This window comes from Cervus canadensis, chromosome 26, assembly GCF_019320065.1.
Source record: "Cervus canadensis isolate Bull #8, Minnesota chromosome 26, ASM1932006v1, whole genome shotgun sequence".
In the NCBI taxonomy this organism is placed as follows: domain Eukaryota; kingdom Metazoa; phylum Chordata; class Mammalia; order Artiodactyla; family Cervidae; genus Cervus; species Cervus canadensis.
The window spans coordinates 3,501,272-3,526,494 of NC_057411.1; positions in this window are offsets into that span (position 1 = coordinate 3,501,272).

The window sequence follows — 25,223 nt, forward strand, 5'->3', positions numbered from 1 at the left end:
GTGACCCCATGAACCGCAGCACGCCAGGCCTCCCTGTCCATCACCAACTCCCGGAGTCCACCCAAACCCATGTCCATAGAGTCGGTGATGCCATCCAACCATCTCATTCTCTGTCGTCCCCTTCTCCTCCTGCCCTCAATCTTTCCCAGCATCAGGGTCTTTTCCAATGAGTCAACTCTTCACATTAGGTGGCCAAAGTATTGGAGTTTCAGCTTCAGCATCAGTCCTTCCATTGAACACCCAGGACTGATCTCCTTTAGGATGGACTGGTTGGATCTCCTTGCAGTCCAAGGGACTCTCAAGAGTCTTCTCCAACACCACAGTTCAAAAGCATCAATTCTTCAGCGCTCAGCTTTCTTTATAGTCCAACTCTCACATCCATACATGACTGCTGGAAAACAATAGCTTTGACTAGATAGATGGACCTTTGTTGGCAAAGTAATATCTCTGCTTTTTAATATGCTGTCTAGGTTGGTCATAACTTTCCTTCCAAGGAGTAAGCATCTTTTAATTTTATGGCTGCAGTCACCATCTGCAGTGATTTTAGAGCCCAGAGAAATAAAGTCAACCATTGTTTCCAGTTTCCCATCTATTTGCCATGAAGTGATGGGGCCAGATGCCATGATCTTAGTTTTCTGAATGTTGAGCTTTAAGCCAACTTTTTCACTCTCCTCTTTCACTTTCTTCAAGAGGCTCTTTAGTTCTTCTTCACTTTCTGCCATGGTGTATCACATTGATTGATTTGAATATGTTGAAGAATCCTTGCATCCCTAGAATAAACCCAACTTGATCATGGTGTATGCACTTTTTGATGTGTTGCTGAATTCTGTTTGCTAAAATTTTGTTGAGGATTTTTGCATCTAAGTTCATCAGTGTTATTGGCCTATATTCTTTTTTTGGGTTGTTTTTGTCTCGTTTTGGTATCAGGGTGATGGTGGCCTCATAGAATGAGTTTGGAAGCATTCCTTCCTCTGCATTTTTTTGAAAGAGTTTTAGAAGGATAGGCGTTAGCTCTTCTCTAAATGTTTGATAGAATTCTCCTGTGAAGCCATCTGGTCCTGGGCTTTTGTTTTTTGGGAGATTTTTGTCAGAGCTTCCATTTCAGTGCTTGTAATTGGGTTGTTTATAATTTCTATTTCTTCCTGGTTCAGTCTTGGAAAATTGAGCTTTTCTAAGAATTTATCCGTTTCTTCCAGGTTGTGCATTTTATTGCTGTATAGTTGTTCATAATAGTCTCTTATAATCCTTTGTATTTTTACATTGTCTGTTGTAACCTTTCCTTTTTCATTTCAAATTTTGTTGACTTGGTTACTCTCTTTTTTTCTTGATGAATCTGTCTAAAGGTTTGACAATTTTATCTTCTCAAAGAACCAGCTTTTAGTTTTATTAATCTTTACTATTGTTTCATTTCCTTTTCGTTTATTTCTGCTTGGATCTTTATGATTTCTTTGCTTCTACTAATTTTGGGGATTTCTTTGTTCTTCTTTCCCAGTTGTTTTAGGTGTAAAGTTAGGTTGTTTATTCAATGTTTTTTTAAATTTCTTGAGGTAGGATTGTATTGCTATAAACTTCCCTCTTAGAACTGCTTTTGCTCCATCCCATAGGTTTTGAGTTGTCATGTTTTCATTGTTTCATGTTTATAGAAATTTTCTGATTTCCCTTTTGATTTCTTCAGTAACCTGTTGGTTATTTAGAAATGCATTGTTTAATCTCCATGTATTTGTATTTTTTCACAGTTTTCTTCTTGTAATTGAGATCTAGTCTCATAGCATTGGGGTCAGAGAAGATGCTTGATATGATTTAAATTTTCTTAAATTTACTGAGGTTTGATTTGTGACCCAGGATGTGGTCTATCCTGGAGAATGTTCCATGTGCATTGAGAAGAAGGTGTATTCTTCTGCATTTGGATGTAATTTCCTGAAGATATCAATGAGATGCATCTCATCTAATGTTAAGACATGTATTTCCTTATTAATTTTCTGTTTTGATGATCTGTCCATTGGTGTGAGTGGGGTGTTAAAATCTCCTACTATTATTGTGTTCCTGTCAATTTCTCCTTTTATGTTTGTTAGTGTTTGTCTTATGTATTGAGGTGCTCCTGTGTTGGGTACATAGATATTTACAATTTTTATGTCTTCCTCCTGGATTGATCCCTTGGTCATTATGTGGTGTCCTTCCTTATCTCTGGTAATCCTCTTTATTTTTTTTTTTTCATTAATTTTTATTAGTTGGAGGCTAATTACTTTATTTTAAGGTCTGTTTTGTCTGATATCAGGATTGCTACTCCAGCTTTCTTTTGCTTCCCGTTTGTATGGAATATATTTTTCCATCTTCTCATTTTCAGTCTATATGTGTCTTGAGGTCTGAAGTGGGTTTCTTGTAGACAGCATATATGTGGGTCTTGTTTTTGAATCCATTCAGCCAGTCTGTGTCTTTTGGTTGGAACATTTAATTCATTTACATTTAAAGTAATTATTGATATAAATGTTCCTATTGCCATTTTCTTAATTGTTTGGGGTTGATTTTGTAGATTTTTTTCTTCTCTTGCGTTTCTTAACTATATAAATCCCTTCAACGTTTGTTGTAAAACTGGTTTGGTGGTACTGAATTCTCTTAATTTTTGCTTGTCAGAAAAGCCTTTTATTTCTCCGTCAATTTTGAATGAGATCCTTTGAATTTGAATGAGTAATCTTGGTTGTAAATTTTTCCCTTTCAGTACTTTAAATATATCCTGCCATTCCCTTCTGGCCTGCAGAGTTTCTGCTGAAAGATCAGCTGTTAAGCATATGGGGTTTCCCTTGTATGTAACTTTTAGCTTCTCCCTTGCAGCTTTTAATATTCTTTCTTTGTGTTTAGTCTTTGTTAGTTTGATTAACATGAGTCTTGGCATGTTTCTCCTTGGGTTTATCCTGTATGGGACTCTTTGTGCCTCTTGGACTTGATTGACTATTTCCTTTCTCATGTTGGGGAAATTTTCAACTATATCTCTTCAAAAATTTTCTCATACCCTTTCTTTTTCTCTTCTTCTTCTGGGACCCCTATAATTCAAATGTTGGTATGTTTGATATTGTCCCAGAGATCTCTGAAACTATCCTCAGTTCTTTTCATTCTTTTTACTTTATTCTGCTCTTCAGAAGTTATTTCCACCATTTTATCTTCCAGCTCACTGATTCGTTCTTCTGCTTCAGATATTTGGCTGATTCCTTCCAGAGTATTTTTAATTTCAGTAATTGTATTGTTTGTCTCTGTATGTTTATTCTTTAATTCTTCTAGGTCTTTGTTAATTGATTCTTGCATTTTCTCCATTTTGTTTTCAAGGTGTTTTATCATCTTTACTATCATTATTCTGAATTCTTTTTCAGGTAGTTTGCCTGTTTCCTCTTCGCTTATTTGGGCTTCTGTGTTTCTAATTTGTTCCTTTGTTTGTGTAGTATTTTTCTGCCTTTTCATTATTTTTTAGCTTATTGTGTTTGAGGTCTCCTTTTTCCAGGCTTCAAAGTTAAATTCTTTCTTCCTTTTGGTTTCTGCCCTCCTAAGGTTGGTCCAGTGATTTGTATGAGCTTCATATAGGGTGAGATTTGTGCTGAGTTTGTTTGTTCGTTTGTTTGTTTTTCCTCTGATGAACAAGGCTGAGTGAGGTGGTAATCCTGTCTGCTGATGATTGGGTCTGTATTTTTGTTTTGTTTGTTGTTTAGATGAGGCGTCCTGCACAGGGTGCTACTGGTGGTTGGGTGATGCTGGGTCCTATATTCAAGTGGTTTCCTTTGTGTGAGTTCTCACTATTTGATACTCCCTGGGGTGGGTTCTCTGGTAGTCGAGGGTCTTGGAGTCAGTGCTCCCACTGCAGAGGCTCAGGTCTTGATCTCTGGTCAGGAACGAAGATTCCATAAGTGGTTTGTTATGACATTAAGTGAAATTAAAACAAATGCCCAAAAATGAAAAACCAAAGATGAACCCCAGACGAATGGCAATAACAAAATCAGGCAAATAATAATTGAAATAATGGAATGCACACATATACATATACACCCATAAGCAAAGTCAAAACAGTCCAACTAAAATAAAGTACAGTAGACTGACCTGGTGAACAAAGGAAATCAAAAATTATATTTACATGTGAAGAACAAAATTAACTAAAGCACAAACTAGAAAACAAAACTAAAGCAAGGTGCCAAGTGGGGAATAAAGCAATGAAAACAAAACTAACAAAAATGTTGAGAGGAAAGGAAAGAAAAAAAAATAGATAGGCAAAGTTAAATAGAGGTAGATAAAGAAGATTTATATACATTAAAGATTAACTGCAAGGGGAGAAGAACAGTAGGAAAAGCAAGCAAAGGAATAAAGGTAGAAAAAATAATAACAGGTTTAAAAAATTAAAATTAAAAAAAGAGAAAAGAAAAAGACAAAGGAAAACTCCACCGAGCTGTAAAAGCCCAACATAGAGGCAGAGGTTTATAACAATAATAAAAAGTGTGACTGAATATACACATATACATATACACCCTTAAGCAAAATCAAGACAGTCCAACAAAAATAAAGTACAATAGATTGACCTGGCAAACAAAGGAAGCGAAAATTTTTATCTACCAGTTAAGAACAAAACTAACTAAAGCACAAACTGAAAAACCAAACTAACATAACGTGCCAGTTGGGGAATAAAGCAGTGAAAATAAAACTAACAAATATGTTGAGAGGAAAGGAAAGAAAGAAGAGATATGCAAAGTTAAATAGAGGTAGATAAAGAAGATTTACATACATTAAAGATTAACTGAAAGGGGAAAAGAACAGTAGGAAAAGCAAACAAAGGAATAAATGTAGAAAAAATAATAATAGGTTTAAAAAATTAAAAATTAAAATTAAAAAAAGGAAAATAAAAGAGAACTCCACAGAACTGCAAAAGTCCAATGCAGAAGCAGAGGTTTCTAACAACAATAAAAAATGTGACTGGAGAAAAAAAAAATTACAAAAGAATCTATGGAACAAGTCAAAACATAAGAATAATAAATGTTTTTCTGCTGTTACTGCTGTCAGAGTCCTTTCCCTCGCTGGGAGTCACAGTCCACCTCACCCCCCTAGGATGCCCTCCAACTCTGCGCTGATCTCTGGACCTGCTGTGGGGGCAGCTCAGATTCTGATCTGGTCCTACTCCTGCGTGTTCTTGCCTCCAATGTCCACAGCTAACAGAGCTAGTGCATTTTCTTTTGTGGGAGCTCTCAATGGCCTTCTATATATTCCATAGACACAGAGTCTGCCTAATTGATCATGTGGATTTAATCTGCAGTTTGTACAACTGGTGGGGAGGTTTTGAATGTTTTTCCTTTGTCACACTGCCCCTGGGTTTCAATTGTGGTTTTATTTCCACCTCTGCATGTGGGTCGTCCACTGGGCTTTGATCCCGAGGCTGCCCTGGAGGACTTGGGTTTGCTTCTGTGAGGGCCAGGCATGGAGGTGGTGCAGCTGCTTGGGTCACAGGGGTTCTGGCAGCACCAGGTATTGGGCAGTACACTCCAGTATTCTTTCCTGGAGAGCCCCCCTCCCTGACAGAGAAGCCTGGCAGGCCACAGTCTTCAGGGTCACAAAGAGCTGGACATGACCGAAGTGACCCTGCGCGAATAGACACAAGACATTTTTTTTGCCTGTGGCAGCTCTGCCCCAGTGAGAGTTGGGCGTGAAGGTGGCACAGATGCTTGGCTTGTGGGGACCCTGGCAGCTCCAAGTGTGCCAAGGATACGGATTGCCTCTACCACAGGAGTTAAGGCTCTTTCAGAGTCTTTTTTCAAGCCTCTTATGGCTGGTGATCAGAAGGCCTCTTTGGCCAGTTTTTCTCCATAGCTCCGCGTGTTCAGACACTTAGAGGGCTCCTTTGCCTGAGGTCCTTCTCTGTTGTTTGGCATGCCAGGCACATGGAAGGCCCCCACCCCCCTGGGCTGGGGTCCTACTCTGTAGATCGGCACATCAGAAACTTAAAAGAGCACCCTGGGTGGGGTCCTACTGTGTAGTTCAGCGTGGCAGGCGTTTGATGGGCCAGCCTCTCTATTGTTCAGCTGCTGATGCTGGCGTGTCGGGGGAGAGAAGCTATGGCGATGGCTCCACCCGCTACGTGCGACTCAGCAGCATCACCTTGCTTCCATGGCTGCCTGGCTTTCCTCCACCGGCATTTCCCACCACAGTCTCCTCCCTCACATCCCCTTGATCCATCTCTCCTCAGTCAACAGCAGCCCTCGCTCTGGGATCGCTCCACAATCCCTAAACTCCGGCTCCCAGCTGCTGCGCCTTCCAGGGGACCTGTGCGTGTCCAGGGTATGTGTGGCTGCGGCAAGGACTGACATTTTCATTCCATTTAGGCTGCCACAGATCAGCTGTTTTACTCTCAGCCTTAAATGTTTCTCCTCTGGCTCAGATAATTGCCTTGATGTGAGGATCAGACCCCTGTTCAGTTCCTCAACCCGCCGAGGGCAGGTCCAGTCCTACTAACACTCCTGTTTTTCTCCCTAGTTCTTTCATCCTACCAAGTTTTACATGTTTTATATATTCCTTCCTGCTGGTCAGGTACTCCTGTCCACTGTCAGCTGGCGTTCTGCATGCACTCCTGTGTCTGAAGGTGTATTCCTGATGTATCTGTGGAGAGAAATGCACTCCACGTCCACCTACTCCTCCACCATCTTTTTCTCCCTATTACATTCTCAAGTTCCCTTTTTGAGTTCAGGAAGCGTATATGTTCTCTATTTTTCAGCACTAGCCTTGGGGCCTAATACCAGGATCAGCACATGCATGGGACTTTCTGAGTGATCGAATTGATAAATGGTGTTGAAAATTTCTCAAGTGTCCCAGACATTACATTTTTTCCAGACTTAAGGGATAGTAAAAGGGACTTGCAAGTTGTTGCTAATTCTCCTGGCAGGAGTCCAACAAGGTCACTGTGGATATATATATATATAAATATATATATATTTTTTAAGAAATCTGGTTGTACCATTAGAATTGGTACATGTCTCAGTAACGCAGAATGGAATAGAATGGGCGGTGCAGGTTGCTCAATTGTTGATTTATTTATGATACTTGTGATTTCAGTATCCATGTCAACTAGTGTCAGTGCAATGAAGTTGTCCAATAAGTCAATGTATTTTGAAAATTTTTATTTCAAAACAAATTTAGAGAAAATATGCAATAATAAGAATAGTATGTAAAACACGATTAACAATCCTTGACCTGGATTCACCTGTTGTTAATATCAGCCCCATTTGCCTTCTGTGGCTTCTTTCTCTCTCTCCTTGTACATACATACACACACTGTACATATATAAAATTTGTCCTGAGCTACTTAAGTAATTTGTGTTCATTATGACTCTTTACACCTAACCACTTTCATACAGCTTTCATGAAAATACTACCGTCCATTTTTCAGTTATTAGTTCCTTTGATCTCATGCCTTTCACAAGTGTACTCCTCTTGTGCAGAATCAGGAATTGCATTTAGACAGGGAAGCCTGGAAGGCTGCAGTCTATGGGGTTGCAGAGTTGGACATGACTGAGCAACTGAAGTGAGCTGAACTGATTGTGACTCCTTGGTCTCCTTTGATCTGGAACGTTTCCACAAAGCCCTTCTTTGTCTTGCCTGACACTGATGTTTATGAATACTATTCTCTCCCCTCCTGTTTCTTAGTAGGTTATTCCTCATTTGGGGTTTGAGTGGTGTTTCCCAAAGGTTGGATTTATGATTGCATTCCAGACTGGACTGCTACTGAGTGATGATGTGCTCATCTCAAGACCCACATCTGAAGGTACAGGAAGGCCATCTGTCCCACGCTGGCAAAGTGAAAGTCGCTCAGTCGTGTCCAACTCTTTGCAACCTCACGAACTAGAGCCTACCAGGCTCTTCTGTCCACAGAATTCTCCAGACAGGAATACTGGAGTGGGTAGCCTTTCTCTTCTCCAAGGGATCTTTCCGAACCCAGAGATAGAACCCAGGTCTCGTGCATTGCAGGCGAATTCTTAACCATCTTAGCTCAATTTTAAGTTTCATCTGCATTATTGATGTAGTAATTCATTCTTACTGCTGTAAAATATTCCATTTAAAAATGCAACCACAATATATCCATTTTATAATTGACATTTGAGTTGGTACTTTGGGATTATTAACAATAAGCACAGCCATGAACAGGTTTGAACAAAAGTATGCACCTCTGTTGGGCATACTCCCAGGAGTGAAATTTCTATATCAGAGTCTTTGAGTATCTTCAACTTAAGTAGATTTTGCCAAATATTTTTGCAAAGTGGTTATATTAATTTCACTCACACCAGGAGTATGTGAGTGCTCCCATTGCTCCACATATCACCTAAAACTTTTAATTTACTGACTATAATTTAAAGATTTGACCAATCTGGTGCATTAATAATACAATCTCATTGTGGATTCAATATGTATCTTTCCTATTGAGGACACTTCCTTAGTCCTATTGGCTGTTTGGTCTTCCACTTTTGTAACATTTCTGTTTAAGTATTTTGGTATTGTTCTATTGTTTTTTCTGAGATTTTCCTATTGACAGGTAGGAGAACTATGCTTATTTTGGACTAAGTTATTTGTCAGTTTTCTATATTGTAAATATCTTCTGTTCTGTTGCTTGCCTCTTCATTTCCTTAATGGTATCTTTTAATGAATCAGAGATTCAATACAATCTATACAGTAATTATTTACTTTATGATTATTACGCTTTGTGTTCTGTTTAAGGCATTTTTTTCTCTTTCAAGGCCATGAAAAGTTTTCATATTTTACCTTCTAAAAATTTTACTTTTCATGTTAAAACTAGAATTCACCTGGAAATGACACTTATGTGAGGTAAGAGTCAAGTATTAATGGCATTTTCTTCTGAATGGATATTTCATTGCCTAGGGTCCATTTATGGAAAGGAACTTGCCTTTGCCCTCTGCTCTACTTTGCCAATTTTATTGTCAGCAAAGTTTTCATATACATATAGATCTACTTCTGTGCTCTCAACTATGTTCCTTGGTTTATTTGTATATCCTTGTGCAAATATTACATAGTCTTTACTAGAGCTTATAGTAAGTCTGGATGCCTGATAATCCATGTTTTCTGAATTTGATCGTCTTTACAATTTTTCGAGGGGCTGTTGATGATCTTTAGTGTTTTCATATAAAATTTAGAATTGGCTTGTCAATTTTAATGAGATGATCGATGGGAGTTTAGATTGACATTGCGTTAAATTTGTAGATCAACTTGTGGAGATTTACATCATTACAATGTTGATCTTCTGGTTCATGAAAATTGGCATATGCTTCAATTTTTAAGAATGTCTTTAATTTGTCTCAGGAAATTTTTATAATTTTCAGGATGTATATCTTGAGTAGTTTTTATTATATTTATACCCAGGTATTTGTTCTGATCCTTTTGTAAATGATCTTTGAAAAAAATTATTTGCTAACTGTGACTGGTATATAAAATTACAAGTAATTGTTTATGTTGACCTTTTATTTTTTAATCTTACTAAATTTATTATTCAGTAATATATGGAGATTTCTTGGGTAAGAATACAAATCACATCATCTATAAATACTGACAGTTCTATTTCTTGACTTTCAATCCTTTTACCTTTTATTCCATTTTATTACATTGCATTTATTATATGATATTGGCTAGAACCTTCAATATAATCTTGAATCAAATGAATAAAGTCGGCATTTTTTCCTCTCCCTTGATTTCAAGATACATTTTCTGTAGGATTTTTATAGATACACTTCACTAAATTATGGAAGTGTACATTTGTTTGTAGTTTGCAAGGGCTTTTATTATGCATGACTGTTAAATTTTGTGAAATGCCTTTTCTGCTTCTATTCAGATAATTTATATTATTTCTTTCTTTGTTCTATTAATGTGGTAAATTGCACCTATTGATTTTCAAATATTAAATCAATTTTGCATTCTTGGAATGTACCCAGCGTGGTCCTGATGTATTTTCTTTCCTATATTCAATTTGCTAATAACCTTCTTTGGATTTTGTGTCTGTGTTTATGAAACACTCTGGCCTGCACTGTAATGTGCTTATTAGGATTTACTATCAAAGCTTTGTTGGTCTAATGAGACAAGTTGAGAAGTGCTTCCTTTTTTCTCCCTATTCTCAGGAAGAGTTTAAGTTTGATGTTGTTTCTTCTTTAAATATCTTAAATATTTGTAAGCATTTACTGAAGACACCATCTAGAAGGTTTTTACTACAGAATTAGTGATTTTAACAGATATAGGATTGTTTACATTTTCCCTTTATTCCAGTATCAGTTTTAGTAGGTTTTGTTTTTCTAGTTACTTGTCTAATTTATTTGAATTTTTGAACTCATTGGAAAAAAATTGATCATCATATCCTTTTATTATATTTTCAGTGTCTGTAAAATGTAAGGGACATCACGTTTTCATTCTTGATACTGATTGTTTGAACATCATCTCTTGTTTCTTAATCAGTCATCAAGAAGTTTATAAAGTTTTTTAGTCTTTGCAAAGATTCAACTTGTAATCTCTTGTATTTTATATTATTTCTCTTTCATTAATTTCTGCTCTTATCTTTATCATTTTCTTTCTTCTACTTTCTTGAGGGGCATGGCAACCCACTCCAGTACTGTTGCCAGGAGAATCCCCATGGACAGAAGAGCCTGGCAGCCTATAGTCCATGGGATCATAAACAGCTGGACGCGACTGACCGACTAAGCACAATACAGCACATATTTATAAATTAGGTCAGTTTTATTAGTGGCATTGTTAATCTTTTTATATCTTTATTTATATTTGTCTACTTATTTTGTCAATAACTAGGAAGATGTGTTAAAATCTTTTCCTGCGTTTGTGAATCTTTCTGTTTCCTCTTTTAGCTGTGTCAGATTTTGCATTGGCTAGTTTTCTGTGATTATGGTTTTAGTCTGTCTGCCCTCTGATGCCCTCTCGCAACACTTACCATCTTACTTGGATTTCTCTTTGGACGTGGGGTATCTCTTCATAGCTGCTCCAGCAATTTAACTCAGATGACCATTATATCTACTACTGTGGGCAGGAATCCCTTAGAAGAAATGGAGTAGCCATCATAGTCAACAAAAGAGTCTGAAATGCAGTACTTGGATGCAATCTCAAAAATGACAGAATGATCTCTGTTCGTTTCCAAGGCAAACCATTCAATATCACAGTAATCCAAGCCTATGCCCCAACCAGTAATGCTGAAGAAGCTGAAGTTAAACGGTTCTATGAAGACCTACAAGACCTTTTAGAGCTAACACCCAAAAAGGATGTCCTTTTCATTATAGGGGTCTGGAATACAAAAGTAGGAAGTCAAGAAACACCTGGAGTAACAGGCAAATTTGGCCTTGGAGTACAGAATGAAGCAGGGCAAAGGCTAATAGAATTCTGCCAAGAGAACACACTGGTCATAGCAAACACCCTCTTCCAACAACACAAGAGAAGACTACACATGGACATCACCAGATGATCAACACCGAAATCAGATTGATTATATTCTTTGCAGCCAAAGATGGAGAAGCCCTATACAGTCAGCAAAAACAAGACCGGGAGCTGACTGTGGCTCAGATTGTGACTCCTTATTGCCAAATTCAGACTTAAATTGAAGAAAGTAGGGAAAACCACTAGACGATTCAGGTATGACCTAAATCAAATCCCTTATGACTATACAGTGGAAGTGAGAAATAGATTTAAGGGACTAGATCTGATAGACAGAGAGCCTGATGAACTATGGATGGAGGTTCGTGACATTGTACAGGAGACAGGGATCAAGACCATTCCCATGGAAAAGAATTGCAATAAAGCAAAATGGTTGTCTGAGGAGGCCTCACAAGTAGCTGTGAAATGAAGAGAGCAAAAAGCAAAGGAGAAAAGGAAAGATATTCCCATTTGAATGCAGAGTTCCAAAGAATAGCCAGGAGAGATAAGAAAGCCTTCCTCAGTGATCAATGCAAACAACAGGAAAACAACAGGATGGGAAAGACTAGAGATCTCTTCAAGAAAATTAGAGATACCAAGGGAACATTTCATGCAAAAATGGGCTTAATAATGGACAGAAATGGTATGGACCTAGCAGAAGCAGAAGATATTAAGAAAAGGTGGCAAGAATACACAGAAGAACTGTACAAAAAAGATCTTCACGACCCATAATCACAATGGTGTGATCACTCACCTAGAGCCAGACATCCTGGAATGTGAAGTCAAGTGGGCCTTAGAAAGCATCACTACGAACAAAGCTAGTGGAGGTGATGGAATTCCAGTTGAGATATTTCAAATACTGAAAGATGATGCTGTGAAAGTGCTGCACTCAATATGCCAGCAAATTTGGAAAACTCAGCAGTGGCCACAGGACTGGAAAAGGTCAGTTTTCATTCCAATCCTGAAGAAAGGCAATGCCAAAGAATGCTCAAACTACCACACAATTGCACTCATCTCACATTCTAGTAAAGTAATGCTCAAAATTCTCCAAGCCAGGCTTCAGCAATATGTGAACCGAGAACTTCCAGTTGTTCAACCTGGATTTAGAAAAGGCAGAGGAACCAGAGATCAAATTGCCAATATCCTCTGGATCATCAAAAAAGCAAGAGAGTTCCAGATAAACATCTACTTCTGCTTTATTGACTATGACAAAGCCTTTGACTGTGTGGACCACAATAAACTGTGGAAAATTCTGAAGGAGATGGGAATCCCAGACCACCTGACCTGCCTCTTGAGAAACCTGTATGCAGGTCAGGAAGCAACAGTTAGAACTGGACATGGGCCCACAGACTGGTTCTAAGTAGGAAAAGGAGTATGTCAAGGCTGTATATTGTCACCCTGCTTATTTAACTTATATGCAGAGTACATCATGAGAAACGCTGGGCTGGAAGAAGCACAAGCTGGAATCAAGATTGCCAGGAGAAATATCAATAACCTCAGATATGCAGATGACACCACCCTTATTGCAGAAAGTGAAGAGGAACTAAAAAGCCTCTTGATGAAAGTGAAAGAGGAGAGTGAAAAAGTTGGCTTAAAGCTCAACATTCAGAAAACTAAGATCAAGACATCCGGTCCCATCACCTCATGGGAAATAGATGGGGAGACGGTGGAAACAGTGTCAGACTTTATTTTTTTGGGCTCCGAAATCACTGCAGATGGTGACTGCAGCCATGAAATTAAAAGATGCTCACTCCTTGGAAGAAAAGTTATAATCAGCCTAGATAGTGTATTAAAAAGCAGAGACATTACATTACCAACAAAGGTCCGTCTGGTCAAGGCTATGGTTTTTCTAGTGGTCATGTATGGATGTGAGAGTTGGACTGTGAAGAAAGCTGAGTGCCGAAGAATTGATGCTTTTGAACTGTGGTGTTGGAGAAGACTCTTGAGAGTCCCTTGGACTGCAAGGAGATCCAACCAGTCCATCCTAAAGGAGATCAGTCCTGGGTGTTCATTGGAAGGACTGATGCTAAAGCCAGGCTCCAATACTTTGGCCACCTCATGCGAAGAGTTAACTCATTGGAAAAGACCCTGATGCTAGGAGGGATTGGGGGCAGGAGGAGAAGGGGACGACAGAGGATGAGATGGTTGGATGGCATCACCGACTCGATGGGCACGAGTTTTAGTAAACTCCGGGAGTTTGTGATGGACAGGGAGGCCTGGCGTGCTGCGATTCATGGGGTCGCAAAGAGTCGGACACGACTGAGTGACTGAACTGAACTGAACTGATTTTGCATTATATATTTTGAAGGTTTGCCTTTGCTTCTGCACGCAGTTAGATTAGGGTTGAATCACCTTAATCCAATGAGCTGATTTGAAGCTGGGTCTTTGTGAGTGTTATCTATTCCCATTTATCCTTTGCAGTTAATATTGTAATATTTTTGAATCATTCGTACACTCATTTGGCAAAAGCTCTTGCATGTCTACTGTGTGTTCTTCTGTATTCTTCTAGAGTTAAGAACACAATATTTTTGAGAAGGAATCTCCAATACCTAGGTGGTTATTTCTTATCTGGTCTCTTCATTTCTCAGGGTTTTTCATCCTGCTTTCTACTTCCAAGTGAGTTTCTACGACGCATCTCTTTCTTCTCACCACTTACACACACAAAAATTTTCCTGTTTCCCAGTGCTCAAAAAATAAGTCTTTTTGGTTTTTTTCCAGCTGGGAGGATCTATGAGGGACTACCTTATATCTTCCTGAGAGTCATAACAAAAAGTCTTACCCTGTGTTTGATCTGAAGTTACCCTGAGGCCATTTTTAACTGGCAGTAACTTGGATTTGATCTTTGCTTGAGAGCATTTTTTAATTTCTCAGAACCTTTTTCAGATTGAAAAAACGGTTTTGGGATCTCTGTATTTCCTCTAAATTCTGCATGAAAACTGCACTATACCTTCTTCAGTTAAACTCTCTCTTCTTATGTTATCATGGGCAGCTAGGTAAAACAAGCTGATGCTTTTTAACATTCCGCCTGGAAATTTCCTTGACCAACTATTAATTAATTACATACCCTTCCTGTCTTCCCTGTGACAGTGGGTAACAGTTTCACCAAAATTTCTAGAACTAGTTAACACAGTTCACCTTTTCTTTAGGCTGTAATAAAAAATGCTCTTAGTGTCCATACAGCCTTTACTGAAAGTATTCTCAAAGCACTTCTAGGATCAACCTGCCATTTGGTTTCAAAGCCAGGTATGTCAGGCTTTTGTTATGGAGCATCCCATTCCCAGTGGCGATTTCTGTTTCTATTATTTATTGATGTTTAACAGATACCTTCACAAATTGAAGGTTAAAAGCAACAACAGTTTTTTATTTCTCGTGATTCTGGGGGCTGACTTGGCAGTTTTTCTGCTTCACATACAGTATCAGCTGTGTCTGTAGTCCTGAGGGGTTGGTAGACTGACATCTCTAGACTCGGTCTCTCGCATTTTTGGTAACTTGGTAGGGATGGCAGGAGGACTGGGCTCAGCTGAAATGCTGGGATGGCTGGGCCATTGTCTCACTCTCCAGGTAGTTTCAGGATCTCTCCCCCTGCACATGATCTTTGCAGCAGGGTAGCTGTACTAGTTACAATTGGCTCAGTTACAAATGACACTGTATTTCTCATGGCCCAGAGGTGCCCTATGAAGGCTTTATTTGGTCTCAGGTCATTTGGTCATCAATGAAAAAAGTAACAGGAGAGAAAAATGCAGTTAGCTTTTCTAACCTCTGGTTGGAGATTAATTTTACAGTTATTAGAGGATTACTTGGGACATTCCTGGCTGCTCTTAGTTGGGACATTTTCTAAAAGTTTTTCTCTCTCTTAAAAGTGAATGAACAAAGAAATAGAGGGAAGGGAAATGGGAATCTGCTGAAATGGATTTGCTTGCAACTCTAAGCAAAGGTTTGGTAAAATAGAGTGGCTATTAACTAATTGATGTTTTGGTATTGACTCTGGATTAAATCCCTGAATTTGTTATGTCTTATTTTTAAGCTAGCAAAGAGCTTTATCTTTAGCCTTTTAACATCTTCAAAAGCATAAAGAATATGTGTCCATTCTCATTTCTTTTACCATGTTTTGTTAGTTTCAGATGTACAGCAATGTGATTCAGTTGTATATATACACATATATGTATCCTTTTTCAGCTTCTTTTCCATTACAGGTTGTTACAAGATATTGAGCATAGTTCCCTGTGCTATACAGTAGATCCTTCTTGTTTTTTCATTTAAATTTTACACGTCTGGTAGAAGATGGAGATAAGCTAAATAATTTCCCAACATTATCCAGATAATAAAATCATCCACCTATCTAATAATCAATTTTCTAAAAACATAATTCATTCTTTCAACATATACTTATTGATTACTACTATTTATCAATAATCAATTTCAACTTGTATTTCTTGATTACCCAGCTCCTGGGTAAACACTAGTAAGAGACCATTGTAGTACATAAGCACAAATTAATCAAATAATCATGCATATTCAAATTAGATTATGACATGTAACACATAAAAGGAACCATAAATGAATATTTTTAGGGGTATATTATCTATCTCAGGGGGTCAGAAAAAGCTTTCCCAAGAGGTGACATTGTAGTAGATGTAGATGGAAAACTAAATGCAGAAGATAGATTGTGTATAAATTTCCAAGGCAGGAGATAACTGTATACCATTGAGAACTGGAGTGATAGTCTTTGTGGCCGGAGGTTTGACAGCACAGGCCTGGGGGCTGTAGGTGTGGCAGATGGGACAGCAGGCGACCACATCCTGGGGGTCTTTGTAGGAGACACTCATAAGTTATATGGTCCTAGGGAAATTCCATGACCTTCCTAAGTCTCAGTTTTCTTAAAATGAGGATGATTTTCAATATACTAAAGCTCCAACTTTGACCTCTCCTCTGGGCTCTAAGTCATTCAGTGTAATTTGACATGTTCATTTAGAAGTCCAACAGGCACTGCAACTCATTTTCAAAACAGAATGGTTGATTGCTGCATCTCTATTCCTGAAACTTCCTCTTCATCTATCTTCCCGTATTTTAGTGACTACCTTCATCATCCACCCAATTGCTCAGATCAAAATCTCAGAAGTTAGTCTTCATTTGTCACCTTCCCTCATTTTCCATATAAACTGAGTCTTCTTGAGTCTGATGCCAAAATAGATTCCAAATCCAGCCAGTCTCACCATCTCCCCTGTTCTCATTGTAATTGAAGGACATTTTTTTTTTTTTTTTGTCTTATCTGGATGATTGCAACAGCCTCCTAGCTGTCTCCCTGTTTACTCTTGCTCTTCCATAATCTATTATCCAGTCAGCAGCCAGAATGTTCTTTTAAAATGTATATTTCCATGTCATCACTCTACTTGAATGCTCCTATAGTTTCCCACTGCATGAAAAACAAAATACAAACTCCTTCTATGACAAATTTGCAGATGAGCTAGTCCCTGCCTGTCCCTCCACTGCTAACCTAGACCACTTTGCTCTCTATGTTTCAGGCACATTGACCTCTGTTTCTCTTACATGGCAAGCTTGTTACCAATCTGGGTGTTTCTGGATCTTTCCCATCACTTTGTCTCCAGCTAAAAATAAAAATCACTTTCTCAAAATCAGCCTTCTATTCAATTTAAATCAGGCCCTCTCCAGCCTCTTACTGGGTATTAACTGTCCCATTACCTTTTTTAGTTTCTCAGTAGCCACCATTCTCTGAAATTATCATATCCATTTACTTATCTCTTGCTACTTCCAAATATAACCCCCATGGGAGCAGGACCTTGTCCATCTCATCCTCACCAATACACAATACAGTGGGAGCAATTTGTTGGCCAAATGAATGAATATATGAATGAAACCACCTCACAGGGGTGTCACTCAGCCCAGGAGCCAGGGTCATTTTGCCTGGACTGCATGGTCTGGCTTCATGGCTGGGACACGCTGAAAGCTGCTAGTTCTTGGGTCACAACCAGCATTTTATTACCATAGACTCAATTTCAGTTTTCAAGGCCTCAAATCCATTGCCTTTAGTATGATTCAGGGACTGTTATCAACGTCATAGTCTATTTCAGTAAACTCATCAGAGATCAGATATTTCATCTTAATGTGTGAGTTCCATAAAAAAGATTCCATACCCATGATCAACTTTTTATGTGTATTTCAGTTTAAAAACAACATAAAAGACCTCAGGAAAACCATTTCCCATGGAAGGGCATAAACTTTCAAATGGTGGCTTAAAATGTCCATTGATTGCCCAATGGATAATTTGTAATTACAGGTTATACATTTGGTTAATAGGTCTTCGTGGGCCCTTTGAAACTTGTTTTATTGAGTTAACAGATAATTAGGGTTTTTTACATAGACACACCATAACCGCTCCTTTGGAGCAATTAAAGTTTGCGGAATGGAGGTCTGGCTCTGCTGTTTCATTGATGCATCCCTCCAGCTCCTATTGCAGCAGGTCAGAGTAGCAGCGAGAGGCCCAGCCTGGTACTTAAGGAGGGAACCGTTTTGCAGTCAGGTCGGTCCTAGTAGCAGCAGCTGCCTGGGTGCAGGGGGGGAGTGAGGAGAGAGTTGTGCTGCATTCCTGGAGGCCACCCCAGTCCCTCACAGCCAGCCCGGGCCCAGTAGGAACTGCTGCTGCTTGCTCTGCATGTACACTGCGTAGCTGAGCTGGATCAGCCTCAGCTCATTCTTCTCTAGGCAGGATGCACTGTTTTGCAGATTTCATCCAAGTATCTCTTCCCAAGCTGATGCTGTGTCAACACCATCTTTTGTTTTCTTATATTTAAAAAAATGTTTTAATTGGTGGAAAATTCCTTCACAATATTGTGTTGGTTTTCTTCCATACGACAACCTTTTACTTTTTCCATGATTCCTACTGTGGGAAGGACTTTCAAATACTCATCCCAAAATTCCTCTCATTATACAGGCTCCCATCCTAGTTTAGAGCCTGCACTCTGGAGTCAGACAATTCTGGGTTTGTATCCTGACTCTGGCGTTTACTTGCTGTGTGACCTTGGGAAAGTTACTTAAACTCTGTAGACCAAGAAGAAGAGTATTAGTAGTAGCCAACTTTCAATGGGCCCTTGCTTAGTTAGTTCAAGACACTCTGCTATTTACATGTATTCTTCTCTCTTAGTATACATAATCAACATTGACTTATTTTAAACTTCTCATCTTCTTTATAAAGATCATGGCAATGCCTTGGGCATTAAATAACTCGCCCAAGGCCCTCAACATTACACATGAAAGAGGAAGTTTGAACCAAGGTCTGGCTAATGTGTTTAAACAATTATGTTTCCCTGCCTCCTGATAGTATGCTTCTCATTGGGTTGTTATGTAAATCTGGTAATATTCCTAAAGCACTTCAGTTCTGTTCAGTTCAGTTCAGTTGCTCAGTCGTGTCCGACTCTTTGCGACCCCATGGACTGCAGCATGCCAGGCTTCCCTGTCCATCACAAACTCCCGGAGCTTACTCAAACTCATGGCCATCGAGTCAGTGATGCCATCCAACCATCTCATCCTCTGTCGTCCCCTTTTCCTCCTGCCCTCAATCTTTCCCAGCATCAGGGTCTTTTCAAATGAGTCAGTTCTTCGCATCAGGTGGCCAAAGTATTGGAGTTTCAGCATCAACATCAGTCCTTCCAATGAATATTCAGGACTGATTTCCTTTAGGATGGGCTGGTTGGATCTCTTTGCAGTCCAAAGGACTCTCAAGAGTCTTCTTCAACACACAGTTCAAAAACATCAAAACACTTAGCACAGAGCTAAGGAAATGTTCAATAAAAACAAGCTATTATCATTTGTATTCTTCTGCTTATAGTTTCCTTTTGATAGAAATTTTCCTTGACTCTTCCTTGACCAACGCAGTGGCCCCTTCCTCTGGGTTCCTGTCATTTTGTACCTATTTCCCTCTATCACATTTGGACTCTTAATTAACTTGTTTACTCACCTATCTGCCCTGCTAGACTGCGATCTCCTCAAGGCAGGAATTTAGCTTTATTCATTTTCAAGGACAATACTAGGTACAGTGTCAGGGCTCAGGGAATATATTTCAAATAAACAACAGTGAGAAGATGGACTTTGTAATTCGTGGACAATAGCATGTGTGAAAACCCAGAGTCCTGAGAGAGAGCCTGGCCAGTTTGGGACCTGCTGGCAGAGAAAAATGGCTGGAAATAGAGGTGAGCAGACATGGTGGGGTGGGGGGGCAGTGACTGAAGAGAAGAATTATGAGAGCTGATGCTGGTGGGGTAGTCAGGCCGCGAAGGCCAAGTGATGGAATGGATTCTTCCTCAACATCAATGGGGCCCTGCGGAGGTGCTGGAAGCAGAAGAGCCAGTCGCAGGACTGGGTCGTGTCAGAAAGGTCGCTCTGTGTGAAAAGGGGAGAAAGGATGCGGGAGGGTGGAGCAGGTCACAGCAGAGGCAGGGACCCCCCTTGGAGTCTGTTACAGTGGCCCAGGCAAGAGACGATGGGATCCTGGGTCAGGAACAGTCCTGGGATGGGGTTGCAGGGAGGTGGAAAGGAAAGAGTGCATTCCCAGTGGCCGGTAGATGCTGGGGCTCTTCATAAGGTTGAAAAAAATACCTCTCCCCCTTTAATACCAGTTCAGTTCAGTCGCTCCGTCATGTCCAACTCATTGCCACCCCATGGACTGCAGCATGCCAGGCTTCCCTGTCCATCGCCAACTCACGGAGCATACTCAAACTGATGGGCATTGAGTCGGTGATGACATCCAACCATCTCATCCTCTGTCATCCCCTTCTCCTCCCACCCTCAATCTTTCCCATCATCAGGGTCTCTATAAATGAGTCAGTTCTTTGTATCAGGTGGCCAAAGATTTGGAGTTTCAGCTTCAGCATCAGTCCTTCCAATGAACATTCAGGACTGATTTCCTTTAGGATGGATTGGTTGGATCTCCTTGCAGTCCAAGGGACTCTCAAGAGTCTTCTCCAACACCACAGTTCAAAAGCATCAAACCTTCAGCCCTCAACTTTCTTAATAGTCCAACTCTCACATCCATACATGACTACTGGAAAAACCATAGCTTTGACTAGACACACCTTTGTTGGCAAACTAATATCTCTGCTTTTTAATATGCTATCTAGGTTTATCATAACTTTTCTTCCAAGGAGTAACCAACTTTTCATTTCATGGCTTTTGTCACCATCTGCAGTGATTTTGGAACCCCAAATAATAAAGTCTGTCACTGTTTCCACTGATTCCCCATCTATTTGCCATGAAGTGATGGGACCAGATGCCATGATCTTAGTTTGCTGAATGTTGAGCTTTAAGTCAACTTTTTCACTCTCCTCTTTAAATTTCATCAAGAGGCTTTTTAGTTGTTCTTCACTTTCTGCGGTAAGTGTGGTGTCATCCGCATATCTGAGGTTATTGACATTTCTCCCAGCAATCTTGATTCCAGCTTCTGCTTCATCCAGTCCAGCGTTTCTCATGATGTACTCTGCATATAAGTTAAATAAGCAGGGTGACAATATACAGCCTTGACATACTTCTTTCTCAATTTGGAACCAGTCTGTGGGCCCATGTCCAGTTCTAACTGTTGTTTCTTGACCTGCGTACAGATTTCTCAACAGGCAGGTCACATGGTCTGGGATTCCCATCTCTCAGAATTTTCCACAGTTTGTTGTGATCCACACAGTAAAAGGCTTTGTCATAGTCAATAAAGCAGAAGTAGATGTTTTTCTGGAACTCTCTTAGTTCTTTGATGATCCAGCGGATGTTGGCAATTTGATCTCTGGTTCCTCTGCCTTTTCTAAATCCAGCTTGAACATCTGGAAGTTCATGGTTCATGTATTGTTGAAGCTTGGCTTGGAGAATTTTGAGCATTACTTTACTAGCATGTGAGATGAGTGTAATTGTGTGGTAGTTTAAGCATTCTTTGGCACTGCCTTTCTTTGGGATTGTAATGAAAACTGACCTTTTCCAGTCCTGTGGCCACTGCTGATTTTTCCAAATTTGCTGGCATATTGAGTGCAGCACTTTCACAGCCTCATCATCTAGGATTTGAAATAACTCAACTGGAATTCCATTACCTCCACTAGCTTTGTTCGGAGTGATGCTTCCTGAGGCCCACTTGACTTCACTTTCCAGGATGTCTAACTCTAGGTGAGTGATCACACCATCGTGGTTATCTGGGTCATGAAGATCTTTTTTGTAGAGTTCTTCTGTGTATTCTTGCCACTTCTTCTTAATATCTTCTGCTTCTGTTAGGTCCATACCATTTCTGTCCTTTATTGAGCCCATTTTTGCATGAAATGTTCCCTTGGTATCTCTAATTTTCTTGAAGAGATCTCTAGTCTTTCCCATCCTGTTGTTTTCCTCTATTTCTTTGCATTGATCGCTGAGGAAGGCTTTCTTATCTCTCCTTGCTATTCTTGGGAGCTCTGCACTCAAATGGGAATATCTTTCCTCCTTTGCCTTTCACTTCTCTTCTTTTCACAGCTATTTGTAAGGCCTCCTCAGACAACCATTTTGCCTTTTTGCATTTCTTTTCCTTAGGGATGGTCTTGTTCACTGCCTCCTGTACAGTGTCATGAACCTCTGTCCATAGTTCTTCAGGCACTCTGTGTATCAGATCTAGTCCCTTAAATCTATTTCTCACTTCCACTGTATAGTCATAAGGGATTTGACTTAGGTCATACCTGAATCGTCTACTGGTTTTCCCAACTTTCTTCAATTTAAGTCTGAATTTGGCAATAAGGAGTCACGATCTGAGCCACAGTCAGCTCCTGGTCTTGTTTTTGCTGACTTATAGAGCTTCTCCATCTTTGGCTGCAAAGAATATAATCAATCTGATTTTGGTGTTGATCATCTGGTGATGTCCATGTGTAGAGTCTTCTCTTGTGTTGATGGAAGAGGGTGTTTGCTATGACCAGTGCATTCTCTTGGCAAAACTCTGTTAGCCTTTGCCCTGCTTCATTCTGTACTCCAAGGCCAAATTTGCCTGTTACTCCAGGTATTTCTTGACTTCCTACTTTTGCATTCCAGTTCCCTATAATCAAAAGGACATCTTTTTTGGGTGTTAGTTCTAAAAGGTCTCGTAGGTCTTCATAGAACCATTCAACTTCAGCTTCTTCTGCATTACTGGTTGGGGCATAGGCTTGGATTACCGTGCTATTGAATGGTTTGTCTTGGAAACAAAAAGAGATCATTCTGTCGTTTTTGAGATTGCATCCAAATACTGCATTTCAGACTCTTTTGTTGACTATGATGGCTACTCCATTTCTTCTAAGCAATTCCTGCCCACAGTAGTAGATATAATGGTCATCTGAGTTAAATTCACCCATTCCAGTCCATTTTAGTTAGCTGTTTTCTAAAATGTCAATGTTCACTCTTGCCATTTCCTGTTTGATCACTTCCAATTTGCCTTGATTCATGGATCTAACATTCCAGGTTCCTATGCAATATTGCTCTTTACAGCATCAGACTTTACTTCCATCACCAGTCACATAATACCAGTTAAGAATCCCAAATAGCTATTTGGAATACCACTTGTAATGAGGCTTATTTTCTCACCTGTTTCAGAAGACAAACCATGGGAAATGAAAGACCTCTGAATGTAGTCTGCTCTGAGACACTCTGTCTGAAAATACTAGAATAGATTAGAGAACTTCCCAAAGGTTCCAAGTATTCTTATACCTAGGTCACTGATCTGCTCACTGCTGAGAAGAAAGAAGCCAAAGGAAAATATATATGCTATACCTTGGTCTCCCCAAGTGACCTCCACCTACTCTGATCCTTCCCACATAAGACGGACTCTAGCCATCCTGACCTTTCCCCTAACATAGTTACTGATACTACTCCTTTTATCAAAGCTAGATCAACAAAAAAGAAGCAGCATTTCATAAATCCCCTGGGAAAAGTTTTAGCCTACAATGAGCACAGCCTTTCCTTCTCTAAGCATTTAAGAGAGGGATGTATACCTTAAGCGCGGGTGAGAACCATATGTGTTATGTGCCCACAGAGCTTCTCCATTTTTCTGTCCCTTAAAATAATCACCAGGCACTCTGATCCTGCAAGGGCATGTGCTCTGTCCATACACGTGCCCCTGTGGGTTTCCATTTGGCTGTGTGCTTTGGAGGAGAAGTCAGTTAGGAAAGAGGACAAAAGGTCAGTAGGAGGGCTGAGTTTATGAAGCCCAAGTCAGCAACTTGAACACACAGGCTCAGTCAAGGGACCAGTTTATTCCTTGGAGGAAGAGCTGGGTTAATTTCATTCTTTACTGAGACTCTGAGTGCCCTGGAGCCTAGTTACAAGCCTTGTGAAAAATGCCCACGTGTTGTCTACAGCATTGCTCCTTCTGCAAGTTTAGCTTAGTAGACTAGAGGGAATGCCCTTTGTGCCACAAAGGTGGTACTAGATCTAAAGCTTGAAATTTTATAAAAAAAGTTGTCATGGTCTACAAAGCGTTTTGTATATATTATCATGTATCTACTCCCTATAGATCCTGTGACAAGGTATTATGAAATCCATCTAGCAGATGAAAAGGTTGAGACTTAGAGAAGAGGTTGAATATATTTCCAAAGGTCACATAGCAATTAGGTGATTGATAAGGAATCAAACTTAGAGTTACTCAACATCAAATATTTCATCAGTACCTAACATGATCACTCAAGTTCTCAGGCACTGTGATCAAATACAATGGTCATCAAAGGGATAAGGAATTTTCCTTCATGAAGCTTATAGCCCAATTGTGGAGACCCTCAGTCAGTACAGAAGTACTAAAAAAATGATAAATCAGAATAAGAGGTATGAAGGAAAAACACAGGGTATTAGGAGAAAATGTAGCAAGGATGAAATCTCGATGTGGTGTCTGGTGGTGGGGAGGGATGTGTGTATCACTGAAGACCTACTATAATATTTGAGTCCTGAGAAACAGGAGGGAGAAGTTGGGAAAAGAGCAGGGATGAGTGGCTTCAGTAGGAGGTGGCAGCCTGTATAAAGACCCTTAGGCAGGACAAACTCAGTGATCTGAAGATCTGAAAAAGGCTGAGTGTGTCAAGCTGAAATGGAGTCTGCCAGGAAGACAGGGATGTTAAGATGAGATCAGATTATTGCTTGGCGTGGATGGATCGTGGAGAGCATTTAGCCATGGGTTTAATTCTAAATATGATGAGAGACCATTTGGGGAGTTTGAAGCAGGGAATTTGACTTGGTTTTGCGTATTAAGGTGATTATTCTGAATCCTCAATCAGAATTAGGTTGTAGGGGACAAGAGTAGAAGCAGAGATATCAGTTAGGAGGAGAATATCGCAACAATCCAGGGGAAAGGTAAAGGCTCTGTATCTTGAAATCCTGGAATTTTTGGCTACAGTATGTTTTATAGTTGTAATTCTAGAGACTTGGCTGACAGTTGAGAAGGGGTGTCATTTACAATATTTTTAATCACCCTTGAGTTTTCTCTACTTACTAGGTGTCAAGGGACAACAGAATTCTTGACACATTCAAGGATCACCAAAGATTGCAGCCACACAGTTCTAGGATTAAGAAAACCATCTCTTCATGATCTAAGAGGCTGCATAAAATACCATTCAGATGACAACTGGAAAGGAAACTGACCACCAGAACTTTTGCTAACTGATTCCTCACCCACTAGCAACACACTGTCATTTTCACTAGCTTTATGACAATAAGCAAGTTACTTAACCTCCTGAACCCAAATTACATTATCTGGGAAAGAAGGATAAAAGTAGTACTTTTCTCAAAGAATCATTCTAAAATGACATTAGATTTAGATTTAGATCTATACA